Source organism: Pteropus medius, unplaced genomic scaffold (assembly GCF_902729225.1).
Source record: "Pteropus medius unplaced genomic scaffold, Ma_sr-lr_union100, whole genome shotgun sequence".
NCBI classification, from domain to species: domain Eukaryota; kingdom Metazoa; phylum Chordata; class Mammalia; order Chiroptera; family Pteropodidae; genus Pteropus; species Pteropus medius.
The window spans coordinates 14188113-14203466 of record NW_024347791.1 but is presented as its reverse complement, the minus strand read 5'-3'; the positions used below and the strand labels follow the sequence as shown (position 1 = coordinate 14203466).

The window sequence follows — 15354 nt, the reverse complement described above, 5'->3', positions numbered from 1 at the left end:
CAGGACCCCAGCTGGTGTCAATACACCACTATCCCACTTTAGTCATTCAGTTACTAGTTGTTCAGCCATAACTGGAAAAAAAAAAAAATTGGAGGTGGGGAGTAGTCTAGGTGACATACAACTAGCCTTTTGATTCTAACAATCAACAATATCAACAAAAACATATACTAAATATCACTATGTTCCAGGCACTGCTGTGGGTGCTTGGGGATAGATGCATCTGTGAAAGCAAAAAGCAAGCAAGCAAACAAACAAAAACCCAAAAGGTTAAAAATCTCTGTTCTCTAGTAGAGGGAGATGTAAAATAAACAATAGCTATAATAAATAAATAATTATATAATATTCCAGAATGTGAAATACATGACAGTGAATACATAGTGTTTTTTTTTTATTTATATTATAATCAAGCTGAGGTAAAATAGACATAATTTTTATTATTTCAACACTTGAAATCTGTTCAGACTAACTTTATGGCACAGTATATCGTGAATTTTTAAAATGTTCTTTCTGTACCTGGAAAAAGTGGGGTATTCTCTTCCATTAGGTTAGTTTTGCTAATAGCAATGCTTAAAATTTTTGTCTCTTTACTAATTTTGTGTCTGCTCAATTATTGACAAAAATATGTAAATTTGGTGCATTATGATTGTGCATTTGCCTTTTTTTTTTTTACTCCTGTTAAATTTTTCTTTACATTTAATTAGTCTATATGAGTTAGGTGCATGAAAAGTTGGAGTTTTTTCTCTTCCTGGCAATTTAAACTTTTTTTTTTTTTTTACAATGGCCTTTATCTGTGGTTGTAATTTTTGCTATAAAGTCTTTTATTTGATATTTAATATAACAACACAAACTTTTTCGGGTTGACATTTGTATGAAATAATTTCTCTGGAACATTTCTTAGCTCCACATCATTCAGAGAGCTACAAGCAATGTGTCAGCTGGGGCTACAGTCTTCACAAGTTTCTACAAGGGACGTAAGCTTTCAAATCCTCATGTGGCCTCACAGACTGCTGGCCAGAGACATTAGTTTCTTGCCATATGGTTTTCTCCATTAGATCAGCTTGAAATATGGCATCTGAGCTGTCCTCTCTTGCTTGCTTGCTCTGAGGGAAGTCAGCTGCCATGCTGTGAGTTTTCTCAGAGGACTGAAGTCTTCTAAACTGCCACATGGGTGAGCTTGGAAATAAGCCTTATGACAACTGTATCCTTGGCCAGCAACTTGAATGCAGTCCTCTGAGAGACTCTGAGCTAGAGGCAGCCCACTAAATCATGCCAGGATTCCTGACATAATAACAGTTTATTGTTTTAAGCTGCTAAATTCTAGGGGTAATTTGTACTATGCAGAAATAGAAAAGTAGTACAACTACCAAATGTCAAGAAGACATTTCAATTTGTAGAAATCACATAGATTCTTTTGTTATAGAAACATTCTGATTCAAATCAATAGCATTTGTCCCTCCCTCTCCATTTTATTGATGCGTAATTGACATACACCACTGTATAAGGGAGATGACAGCATAATGACGATATATATATTTATTGTGGAATGATGACCACAATATGTTTAGTTAATATCCATCACCTCATATAGCTACCGAAAAAAATAGTTTTCCCCATATGTTAAGAACTTTTAGGATTTACTTTTAGCAACTTTCAAACATATCACAAATAATTGCTAACTCTAGTGACCATGGTGTACATTACATCCCCAGGAGTTATTTATCTTATAACTGTAACTTTGTACCTTTTGACCACCTTCACCAAATTCCCGTCCCTGCTTTTTTAAACTGATTAAAACCAATATGGACATTTATTATATGGATACCTGAATATCATATAGATCTTAAGGGCTATTGCTTGGCCTAATAAGTGACTGGAGCAAAAACTAGACTCTTATTCATCACGATCATCTTTTCTATTTCTAAGCCATAGTGTCTCTGCTTCAGTCTTCAGTCCTGCCTCTCCACACAGGTACAGATACTTTTCTGCTTGTCATTAAGATTTTTCTATTATAGTGAATATTTCTGAATACATTTATATCATAAAATTCCTAATATTTTATGGGATTGTCCAATATGGTTTAAATTTAAAATCCAGGTGCTCGGAAGAGACTAATTAGAGTCTCTATGGGCCAATACAAATCTAGAGATGGCACCTGTATGGCTCAGTGTGATTACCACTCACCCCCTCACCCATGTGGAGTTCACACTACTGAGAAATATGGACGAAAGTCAGAGAGTGGTCAAGGTACCCATTTTGTTTCTGATAAAGCTAACTTTTATGAGTAGAACAGCATTGGCTTTTAAGATAGCTGCTGATCCCCCAAGCTTTCTGGTAATATCTATTAACCGATTCAGATAGTGAATCACAAAACAGAAAGAAGTTGGAAGTTGCTGAAAACCTGTCATTTGTATTGACCAGTAAGAAGCATAGTAGAATGGGAATGCGTCCCCTAAAAGCCTTTTGAAAGCTGAAAAATCATCAGCTGGTTTGACATGAGACTTCCTGAGTTGTTTTTTACAGGTACTGGGTGATGTTGAGGTAGTCCAGGAGTCACACTGTGAGAAACATTAGCCTAAAAAGAAGAGCAACTAAAGAGAAGAATCAGTAAAATTGCAGAGCAAGATAAAAGAAAATAAAATACATAATGTGGGTGATAGGAAAGAACAAGTAAATTTCTGTGTTAAGAAGTTTGTGTACATTTGATCTCACTTTGAGATATATAACTATTATTGTCTTTCAGAAGTTAGTCAAAATATTTCAAAATTCTGTCTTATTAAATTGTACAACATTCTCACGGTCAGCAAACTTTTTCTCTAAAGGCCAGAGAGTAAATATTTTAGACTTTGCAGGCCGTACAGTGTCTTTTGCAATCATACAATTCCGCCATTGTAGCACAAAAGTAGACATTGATGATATGTAAATGAATTGCATGGCCAGGTTCCAATAAAACTATTTACAGAATCAGGCAATGGGTCATATTTGGCCCATGAGCAGCAGGTCGCCAGTCTCTGATATCATTGGTTAGCAAGTATGGTCAGCTATTTGAGAAAGACAAGAAATATAATTGGATTTCTAAAGATTACATAGAAATTCAACAGGAAAATTTAAATCTCGGTTAAGTTGTAATGCAGCTTTTTAAAAATTGTGAAATATAAAGAAAATTTACAAATAAAAATCTCAAATAAAAGTCTATTTGGTAAGTTCTGAAAATCTAATATACAATAATGTAACTATAGTTAACAATACTGTATTGTATACCTGAGATTCACTGAGAGAGTAAATCTTAAGTGTTCCCATAAAAAGAAAAAAAGGAAAGAAAATAGCAACTATATGAAGTGATGTATATGCTTTAGTTTTGACTATTTCATAATGTATACTTATATCGAATCATCAAGTTGTATAACTTAAATGTATGCAATTTTAAATTATTGATTATACCTCAATAAAACTGGAGGGAAGAGGGGAGGGAGAGTCTACTTGACGAGTAGATTATGCTGAGCAAAGAACAACGGAAAAATAATAAGCTACTTATAGTCCTTGAAAGAAAAGATATTTCTTCAGAACAGCTTTATAGTAGTTACTAAGATTATAATATATGCTAAGAAAATCATAATAGAGGGGAAAATGATATTTTAACTTGTATCTAAAGAATATTAATAAGAAGTCTTACATCTGGAAAATGGGAAATGCTTTGAATATATAGAGGATATATCCATCCATTTCATAGACTCTAAAACATTGCTTACTTCTTAGGAAACAGTTTCTGATTGCAGGTTCAAATATATCATCAGTGCCCAAATGTCAAGGGTTAAGATGTGTTCAATGAAATGTGGTTAGTAAAATGTCATGTGGCAGAATTCCAATCATGAAATGCTACAGAAGGAGAGGTCATGGCAACCTGCAGTGTGAAAGAAAATGTCAGTAATGGAATGAAACAGTAAATAACACTATCCTGCTTGTTATCTAAATGGACACTTGGCAATTCATTTCATTTTCACTTGATTACTTTGCTTCCTCTCTCTTTATGATCTATGCACATATAAGTGCTCCCCCTTTGCTTGCTTGTTCTCTCTCCCCTCCCTGCACATTCTCTCTTCCCCACATACTTTTTAAGCAGGCACTGTTTTTAAAAGATAAAAAAAAATCATATAAAAGAAAAAAAAACCCCATAAAGTTCAAGGATAGCTAATTAACTCTGTTAAAATATAGTGAGCTTAAGATATTACAATATGATAGAAAACAGTCCTTGAGTCAGTTAAATTTTGGAAAATTACTCATAGCTATTCTACCTTTCAGCCTTAAGAAAAAGGCAATCTGAGCTCTAGTTTTCTGTTCTCTATAATTTTGGGCCATTTTTTTATGTTCTCTACTGCACTTTATCTTATTTGTGGTACTTTATAGTGTCTGTCACTATGGAATTGTGCTACCCACAAACACTGTGGTCAAAACACATCCAGTTTGCCAGGAATCAGGTTAGTTTTTTTGGAGATGGTAGTAGCTTTGGAAATATGTATTGTTCTTGAAGGTAGAGTAAATTAGTTAATCGGTTATCATCCAGTTAACCAGCCCAGTAACGTTATCCTTGTGTAATCTCCCTTCTAAATCTGGGCTGGCACCGAAATCTGTTTTAATTAATAAAGTGCCAGCTCTCGGCTAAAGCCTTAGGAAAACCCAGAAACTTTTGCCTTTGCACTTAACACTTTTGCACGTTAAAAGGAGCCAGCTGCCATATAAGAAGTCTAATTACCTTGACAACACTGTGCGCATGGTCAAGTTGATTATGCAAAGAGTCCACATGGTTAAGAATTGAGGTGCCCAATCAATAGCAAGAACAGAGGCCTTGGGTATATGACCCCAGTGGAAATGATGTTGACAGCCACCAGTCACTCAAGCTGCACCAGTTGGTCCCATGAAATGCAAAGATGATCTGAGTCATCCCCACCATCCTCTGTTCAAATTTCTGTCCCAGAGAATCATGAGCAAATAAAATAGTAGCTGTTTTAAGCCACTAAGTTTCAGGATGATTATGCTAGATGGGAGAGGGGTTAGGGGGCTGGATGAAAGAGATGAATGTAAAGTACAGGGGGATGTAAAGTACACCATAGGGAATATAGTCAACAATATTGTAATAACTGTGCCAGGTTGGTACTAGACTAATCAGGGGGATCGCTTCCTAAATTATATAAATGTCTAACCATTATGCTGTACACCTGAAACTAATATAAAATAATGTTGACTGTCAACTAAAATTGAAAAAAAAAAACAGGCAATGGGATAAAAATTAAATTAAAAAAAAAAAGACATGTGTGACCTTGATTTATGTTTTGGTTAGCTCTGAGACAAGAAATTACCAGAGTTCTTTATTCCCTAAGGGGGAATTCATGGATAATAAAGTGCTGTTGTTGCTATTGGTTGGATGAGACAGCCAGACCATTTGCAATGGCTCAGGAGACTAAAATTGTGCAGATAGGGCTGATTGTTGTCCAATGCATCCAGTGCCAAGATACCTGACATCAGTGCTTCAGTGCCTGACCAAATGTGCTGATCGTAGTGCCCTGTCCATTATCAGAGACATCCTGGTTAAAGGATGGAAAGCAGCTGCTCTTCAGTGAGTTTCTTCATCTGTGATGGTGATAATGTCATTCACAAAATTTACACATTCCCTTTGCTGTTTATTCAGTTGATCTCACAGGGCTTAGGTAGCCAGAGGAACTTGGAGAGGAGTTACGTCCCCTAGCACTCTGGTATTTAGAAGAAATTAAGGACAGGGGAGGATAACCCCTCCTACAGGTGGGATATGTCAGAAGGCCCAGGTTTGGCTCTATCCTATAGCAAGAAGCCTCAATAGTCATGCTGAGCATAAGGATTGCTGCTTCCATGACCCAAGACAAAACAGGCTGGTGGGTATGGAGGGTCAGAAATTTCATTATAATGGCATATAGCATGGGGTCAAGGAAGGCAGTCTCTTGCTTCAGAAGCCTATGGGCAACTTACGACCATTATAGGTGGTCAAGAGATTCCAAAAGATATGGCAGGAGATTACTAAAGCCTCTGCAATAAAGGAGTCTGTAGGGACATTAATGGGAGTGCTTGTTTTACACAATGTGGATGGATTCTGGAGCCTTTTGTTGTAATCTACAGTAGCAAAAATATTTATCAGTTGTTGTTTGTATGGAGTCAGTAACTTCAATAACGTTGGGTATGGGAAACTTAAAGCATAAGACCAAGGCAACAAGTTGCAGTAATCTGCTGTGCGATTCCATTTTTTTTTCCAAGTACAAGAAGGAGCCAAATTAGACTATTAAATAGAGAAACAGTGAAAATAATCATTCTTCTCTAAATAGGTCTTTTAAATGTGGTTCAATCTTTGAAGCCCCCAATTCTAATTTACCTTGAGCTATATTAACTATTTCAACCAGAGAGAGCATTCATGTAGCACCATTTTGCCAAGCTAATTTGCAATTGCAAAGATTTAATTTAATTTTAATTTACTATTCATTAGGTCAAGGCATTTACACTTACTATAGAACATTTTGGGGCAATAGGTGCTATGAATATGGGGAATTTAGCCAAGGACATAATTCCAGTGTCTAAAATGAGGCAAATTTCCTCTACTCTATGTTCAATAACTTCTCTAAGATTAGAAGGGGTACCTTATTTCATTTTAGTGAGATTCCCGAGTGTAACTATAATCTGAGCCCCCATATTGTTAAGGCCATGGTTTGCCAGTTTCGTGCATTTCAGCACATGTTAATCAAAAATCTATGCTGTAGAGGCACAAAAATCAATCAGCACTTTTTACTATTGCTGTGTAAATTATTCTAATAACTCTTAGATTTCCAACTGGGTCAAATTTTGGGCCTCTTTTCCGCTCATATTTTTGTATGTTTCCTTCCTCTATATCCGGCTTCCTTCATTCCTTTTCTTTCTCTTTCTTTCTTTTCTTTTTTTTCTTTCCTGCTGTCTTTCATGTGTGCGTGTGTGTGTGTGTGTGTGTGTGTGTGTGCAGTTCTAGATACACTTCAGTAGGTTCTTCTTTACCCTGCTTATATCGTATGCTCCTTTCTTCAGAGAGCCTTAAATCAGTATCATCAAGATTAGGATAATGGTTGAATTAATCCTTGATTGTGGTACAGAAAAGCCAGCAGTATTTTCCCCTGTACTTCTGATAATAAACGTCTTTTTGGCAACAGAGACATAAATGTTACAGCAGCAGCAAAACCAAAGGCATTTTGTAGGATCCTAGTGAGCCACCTGCCTAAGAGTGTGCGATTCAGCAATTCAAATTTTTGACTAATTACTGATATTCAAATTCTTCTTCCATGTGAATTACCACCCAATAAGCCCACATATATTTTTCCTTTCAACTCTCTACAGAATAAGGGCATACACCTGGATAAAACACACCCAGACACAATCGGTCACAGGAAAAGACTCATTCTCTGAATCTAGAGTCAGTTACAACAATTTATGCTGGAATTAAGACACGTGATTTAATCTAAGACAAACAGGTATCTGCTGAGACACATAACATAAGGGCCTGAATCTCATACTTCTTTCCCTAAAAGCCAATTAATTATTGAAACTTCTGACTTAGATTGGTTAAATCTGTAAGAGGCTCACTAGAACTCATCAAATGCAGCACAGAGTGCTGCTCAAAGTGCAGGCTAGCCAGCAAGCAGCAGCTCAAAATGCATTTTTGCTATTAGGCAGCAAAGCCAGTTAGCAAACCAAAAAGCGAGAGCCCCAGTGATGGTGGTCACCGTCCAGGCATTCCACTCTCAGAGCCAATTGTAGCCAGAGACCATAGATGAAACAGAATGGACCTCATGGAAATTTAGTTTGGGTGTCAAGTCTGAAGATCTCAGGCACACATCAAGAAGATATTAAAAAAAAAAAAAAGGTGGTGGTGGTGGTTATTATTTACAGAATGACTTTCTGGGGAGAGAAGAGCAGATGTCCCAAGCAGGTCCAAAATGGCTTGTGAGTGAGAAGAGACTGGTTTGGGAACCTTTTGATAATTAGGGATGATAGGAGGCTTTTTCTGGTTGGAATCTCCTTCCAAAGGAAGGAGCACCTTGCTTTTTTATCAGAAAGGAAAGAAGAGAGGGGAGGTTTAAAAGCTCTCAGCAGTCACACATCAAAAATGAAGTCAGACTTTATTATGGAGGCATTTTGGACACGATTCTTCATAGCAGATTGAACTGCCAAGGAAAATTATAGACTGTATGAGCTTGGGGATTTTAGATGACATGCTCTGGAAGATGCTACAGTGGATCACTGGTTCAACTCAGAGGACGACTGAGTATTTATAATACCTTCCAAAGAGAAAATAGGAGGATGAGAGCAAAACTTTAAATGACATCGTACCTTGAAAAACAAGTTTTTTGTTTCATTGATATTGAGGGATTTTAACAAGCCAACTTTATAAGATCATAACTTATGTGATTGACATTTACCACTGTATTCCACATGGAGAAGCACACATGGTACCTAGAGTAGTTCATGCCATAGGATGGGTACTATGCAAGCATTGGCTAATGAATATGTGAATTTTATGGAGTTTTAGACTTTAAAGACTATTTTCTCACAGTTTATCTCAGCTGATATTTAAATGCCTTCTCTGAGATAGACACTGTTATCTACATTGTACAGGCAAGGGAACCAAAGTTCAGAGAAGATAATACCTTTGCTCAAATTCAGACAGCAGAACAGCCAGGATTCAAGCTCAGTTGTTTCAAAAGTCTTGTGTGTTTCTTATCAAATTGCACTGTCCTTGCTAGGGTTAGAGATAGTAGATCTCTATATGGAAATAAATGAGATTATCTTTCAGAATACTTTTGGTTCTTTCATTTTTCTGGTCCTCAAAATTACTTCATAGTTTAAAGGCCATTTCAATGAATGATGAAAAAAAATCCATTAGGCACATCTGATTCGAATAGCACCTAGTTCCAGTGATTCAAAAACTGTTGTTCAAACTCTTTATGTCTGGAGTCATTCTCATTTCTTCCACTATCAGATATGAAATTTATTTAACTCATATTAAAAACAAAGGTAGAATAAAACTGGTTAAATTATCAGACCATAGCTGAGCCAGGAGGACAAAATTAGGGGTCCATTTGGGAAAGATTCATTAAATACAAGTTTTATTCAGAGCCATGGATTGCTAAACACACATTTAAAAGTTCTTTGTACGACTCATTCATACAGAAATGATTCAGTGTTTTGTAGACACGGAGTCAGAGTCTGTTCTGAAAAAGTTGTATGTTGACAGTGAGGTTTTTTTTCTTTAATCCATAATCCTGGGGTTAGGCAATACTGATTATTAAAATGAACTCATGTATTTAGGTTGCTAAGAAATTGTCTTCAGCTCTTGATATTTGTTTTATGTGAGAGCATCATATCTTTTGAGTTGACCTGGGGAACTACATATAAATTTTGTCAGTCTAGTCAAATAGAGAATATCCAGAATTTTATCCTTTTGTCCATGAATCTTCTCTTCTCACTCAATTATCTTTCAACTCAATTTAGCTGGTCCAAACCGTTTTTTCATGCAATTCCCCTTCCCTTCTATCGTAAGATATATTCCTTTACATCAAAGGTTATTTGCAGTTCATTTTCATCATCTTTTCTTCTAATAGTTTTTCCTTTTAATTACCAAATTATTATGTAGAAACATTCACAAGCCAACTTCACATTCATGTTACTATGCACTGAATATATGACTAGTAGGTTATTCTCCCGTAGTCTACACACATCTGCTCATACCAGGTAAGCTGAATATTTACCAAGAGTCAAGTGATTTTCCCCCTAAATCTGTTTATGCCAGTTTTCTTTGCTATGGTAGTTTCCGAAGGTAGCTGTCATCATATTTCCCTCCCTGCATGAACACACATCTCATTGCTTTTAATATTGGAGTCTATTTCTGCTCCCCTTGACCTGAGTTAGCCCTGTGGCTTGTGTTGACCAACAAAATGTGGCAGACGTGCTGCTGTGTTAGTTATAGATTGAACCTGAAGGGAACTAGCAGCACCTGCTTCCTCTCTCTTGAAAACCAGCTACCGCATAAGAAATCTGACTATTCTGAGGCCTCCGTGCTGTAAGATATACCAAGATAGCCCTGTGGAGAGGTCACATGGAGAGAGATGCCCAGTCACTTCCTAGCTATTCCAGCCATCTTAGCAAAAGCATCAAACATGCCAGTTTCAGAAGATACTAGGTAAGATAAAAGAACCACCCAGCTGAGCACCGTTCTAATTGCAGAAGGGTAAAAAAAAAAAAAAAGTCTAATAGTTGTTGTAAGTCTCTAAGTTTTTGTTTGTTTGTTTGTTTTTATAGCAATAGGTAGCATAAGCTCTTGTTTATGTAAACCCATGAGGTTTGAATGTGACATGGATAAAAATAGTTATTTCTATAAAAGAAATGAAAGCTTTGAGAAATTCCAAAAAGGCTTAAAAATAGCTTAGAAATAGAAATGTTGCTATCAAAATATGTGATTGGGGGAGAAGACATAAAACCTAGAAATATTCTACATTCAGATTGCTTTGAAATATTTTGAAGCACATTTTTTATAGTTCTCACTTGCTTTGTCTTTGTTTACTTATCCTTGAATGTGAAATGTTCTAGTCAGAATTGTTTATCGCCACAATGGATATGTTCATCGAATCAGCCTCTATTGTCCATTTTGTTGCTGTAGAATATCCTTCTGTGATCCTGATAGCTAAGGAGCACATTTAAGATTACAACGTAATAATAATAATAATAATAAACAGTACAACATAGTGACCACTTTTTCATTATTGTTAGCTATCCAACTAATATAACTCCAATAAGGTGTGATAAATATTACTTTTTTTGCTGTCATTGTGTATCTTATACACAAAAGAGTCTGAAGCAGTCTTTATTACTTAATCCAGATGAGCACACATAAGCAACATACTCTAACAGAGGACATTCTCGGAAACAAGGCTCCCACCTGTCTGTTCATGGTTTAGCTGAGTTTAAGACTTGTAGCCATCACAAAATACAGTGAGAAAACAGGATATAATTGTGATTGCCTAATGAAATAACACCTATATAATAATGAAAAACTTGCGTTTTTCTAGTTAGTGAAATCTCAGCATCATTGAGCTGGGGAAACATGTGGAAGTTGAGTAAGTATTCCCTACCAGGCCCTTGTGCTGACACAGAAGCAAGGTGTGTAAAGATTAGCACTTTGCTTAGCTGTCAAAACCCGTCAACATCTCTAGTGTTGTAAATTCCTTCCAGTCTCTATCATACAGCTAAATATTATTCTTAGTTTTTAATATTATTGCATAGTTTATATTGGTATAGATATTGAATGAGAAGTTGGGAGGAGGGTTTATTTTAACTTGAAAGTCATTTAAATGTCTGTGAAAGAACATTTCAACAGCAGTGTGATTATTCTTCTTGCAAACTCTATAGGCATTTTACCCTACCTACTGAGTTCATACATATTCTCACTTGAAAAGTGCTAGAGAAATGTAATTATATTACTCACCAACATTATAATTCTCATATTGAGAACATTCTATTTTCTATTATGAGAATATTGTCTTCAACCATGTGACAAAAATAGTAACACGCTCCATTTTCCATGTGTTTCTACAAATTTCCCAGCCCTCTGCAGGGAAATTGTGGGGACATGTGATAAGTTCCAGCCAAAGAAAATAAAATATAAGTGGAAGTGTAATAGGTCATTTCTAGGCTGAAGAATGAAAAAGCTATCTGTGATTCTCCAGTTTTTTTATTCCTCTGCCCGGGTAAATGAAAAGGCCTTGAGTTACAGATGATTCAGCTATAAGACATAGAGCCTAGACCAGCTTACTTCCCTAACTGCATAGATGAAACAGAGCTACTTGTCCACCCATATAGAATATGTAGCATGAACAATTCATAAACTTCGCTGGGCTTATCTAATATTTTGGAACTGTTTTGTTACTTCAGCATAACCTAGTCTACCCTGCTAATAAAACATACATAATAACAAAATAATTAATCAATTAGTTAATTTATCCAATATATAGTGAGCATACGTAGAGCCAAGTACTGTTGCAAGACACTAGGGTTAAGACAGCATGAAATGACATAATCTATATCCTCGGTGAGTTTATGGTCTAATGAGGAAAATGGGCAAAGGAACCTTCAACAAGGAGCATCTAGGAAGCTCCCAGCATGTGCTACAATTATACTAAGTACTTGGTGAAAAAAATGTGAATAAGGAATTTACAGTGTAATACAGTGTAATTTGGTGCAATAGAGAGATGGCAATAAATTATTATAATATAATATGGTAAGTATTCTAAGAAAGTCTGTATAAAATATTTGAAAGGTAAAGATGAAGAAATTAAGTATCTTGAGTATCGTGGAAGGCTTCGCAGAGTAGGTGACATTTGTTTAAATATTGAAAAGTGGATAAAACTTCACCTGCTGGAAAGTTTGATGTGGTAGTCATTAGCATTGCTCAACAAAAATACCTGGCTTTCTTCCTTGCATGGTAGGATTGCATTTAGGAATAGCCATGTGCTTTGGCCAATGAAATGTGAGTAGAATAGGTTACCAACACTTTCAGGTAAAAAAAAAAAAATTAAGAGCCAGTGCACTATTTGGCATGGTCCTTCTCAATTCTGCTGTGATCATGAAAGTACAATTTTTGTTGACGTTTCCACCAACCTTGGTGTCAGAATGGCTATGATGAGATGAGCCTCATCAATCTACACTGCATGAGTGAAAAATAAATGTCTATTATTTTAAAACACTGATATGTGAAGGATCATTTGTTATGGCAATATAATCTAGCTGATACAATATATTCCAGGCTGAGAGAATAACTAGTGCAAAAAGACCTAGAGATAGGAAACAGTGAATTCAGTGGGGCTCAAGCTCAAGGTATCTAGGTGATAAAAATGATAAAAAAAAAAAAGTTGAGGTTAGATGGAACAAAGTGTGAATGGTCTGGGACAGTGTGGTCACGGTCTGAGCACATGTCTACCATCACTCATGTCCACCTAACCTTGTGCTAAGGTGAATCCTTTTTTAAAAGGCCCTTAAAAAAAGATTTTACATGAATAGTTGTCCTGTTGAGGCTATTATTTTAAGTATGCTGATAAAGTCACACTGACAACTTTTTCTTTTGTATCATCCGAAGCAGAACCTTGTCAAAGTCTAGAATCTATAGTTCATCATTGCGACGATATCTTGTTTGGAGAATGTTAATACCTACTAAAAAGTAAAACTGAATTTATTTTTTTTTAGATTTGCTTGAGAGATGGAATAACATGTCGATTTTCTGTGGCAGTGGGAAAATGAAACTGTCACATCAATTACAAAAGCTGCTAAGTTGCCAGCAGGAAAAGCATTGATTCTCAGTGCGTTCAGATCTGTAATTTCAGATACCTTTGTCATCTTATTGAATGAAAAACTTTGAAAAGAAAATCACTCCTTCCGTTTACAACAATACCCATCATTGGAGTCTTTGAAAATAATTCTGGAACGAATAAGATGGAAGTTTATTTTTGAAACACCCTCAGTTGTTAATTTTTATTTCTAATTTAATTTCCATTCTTCCTTTCTTTGAGGCATCAGCTCACTAGATTTTTAGCAGGACCCAATATGACCACACAGTAGTTTGCAAGTTCATTTTAATATGCAGCTAAATAGAGTGATTCAGAATTGTGCACATCAATCTCAACAACAACAAAAAAGCATTTATTTCTATTAACGGTTTGAGTTCTGGGAATATTTTGTTTCTTGCCCCCTGCTGCCTCTACTAAAGTTATCTAGTTTCTTCATAAAGTAGAACTCGAGATATTTAGAAATCCTGAAATATCTTTGTTCTCTGTGGACCAGATCAAACTGTTCCAAAGTCAGCCCAAAGAGAGTCTTTGGGAACTAACAGGAGGGGGGATGGTTTATGGGGAGGAAGAAAGAAAGACACTATGGCTAGCAGGGATTGACAGCTCTTGTTTATCAAATATCTTTATGTGCCCTGCCAGCTACACATATGTATCTACAACAACTTCCCCTTATACCACTAGTAACCAGGTTTCAAGGGTTCTAATGAAAATCTGAAATGTTTAAGAGTTGCAGATTTGTTGTTTAGGAATTGTGACAGAAAATAACTATGTGTCCACCGTTATTCTTTCCTTTTCCTGAACACGGAGGAAGGCTTATTTCCGAGCCTCCCTTGAAGTTATATATGACCGCATGACTGGATCCTGACTGATGGATTTTACACAGAAGTAATGTTTTCATTTAGAAGCCTGCCATAAAAAAAAAAAAATCTCCTGTGTGCTTGTCCACACTCTTTTCCTTCAATTTAGTGATGCAAATTCACTATTTGGTTGTAATGGTTATTACAGAGTGTAGGGAGCTAAAGCTCCCAAAATTCAAAGGAGTGCATGGATTATCTCAGGAGGCCTGCTTGCATATAAAAGGGAAAAAGCTGGTTCTGAGGAATTCCAGGAGGAAGAAGATTAAGATTAGGAACAAGAAGTACGAAGGGAGTTTCGATTGTACCTTGATCTTCAAGATGTTACTTTAACTATGTTATCTTGGGCTACACAAAGGAACAGAATATGTATAAAAAAGAGCCTAAGAAATAAACTTGGAGAGACCGTTGTGAGATCTGTTCTCCCTCCTGCACCCTGTCTTCTCTTTTTTCTCAGTCCCCGCACCCCCATTCAGGGACCTGGTTTGACTTGGTCAGCTGGTTTCCGACAACAGAGGCCATATATTTAGGATGGCAATGTTATAAAATGGAAGGAGCCTAGATTCTCGAGACTTCCTTGAAGGAGAACTAGCTAACTTGCAACAAATAGTGATGTGAGGAAGAAATAAATTTTTATTACGCTAAGCCACTGAGATTTAATAGTTGTTTTTTCACAGTTGGCTGGCTTTTCTTGTTCTAATACAGAATACTTTTGGAAATTAGAAAAGATAAACTAGTCTATGGCCATGCCACTCTGAACAAGCCCGATCCTGTCCGATTTCAGAAGCTAAGCAGGGTTGGGCCTGGTTAGTACTTGGATGGGAGACCACCTAGGAAGAGTAGGTACTGTAGGGGTAAAAAATAAAAATTAAAAATAAGGGACTGTAAACCAACAAGGTCTTTGCAATCAGTGAGGTCAATCAAGGGTTGCCTCACCTAAAAAAAGAAAAAAAAGAAAAAAGAAAAGAAAAGGTAAACTAATATGTTCCAACTATGGAATAATATGGGTGAGGCAATAAAAAGCCCTACAACTAGGGTACTGTAGGGCTTCTGGACTCTAAAATGTCATTTAAAAATATCAATAGTTATACCTTATGACTTACATAAACTATAACCCCACATGC

General features: G+C 36.2%; 1 pseudogene; it reads left to right on the top strand.

Moving 5' to 3' along the window:
- The first annotated feature begins 14966 nt into the window (after nt 1-14966).
- On the top strand, nt 14967-15085 carry LOC120615249 (uncharacterized; annotated as a pseudogene).
- Nucleotides 15086-15354: the final 269 nt, after the last annotated feature.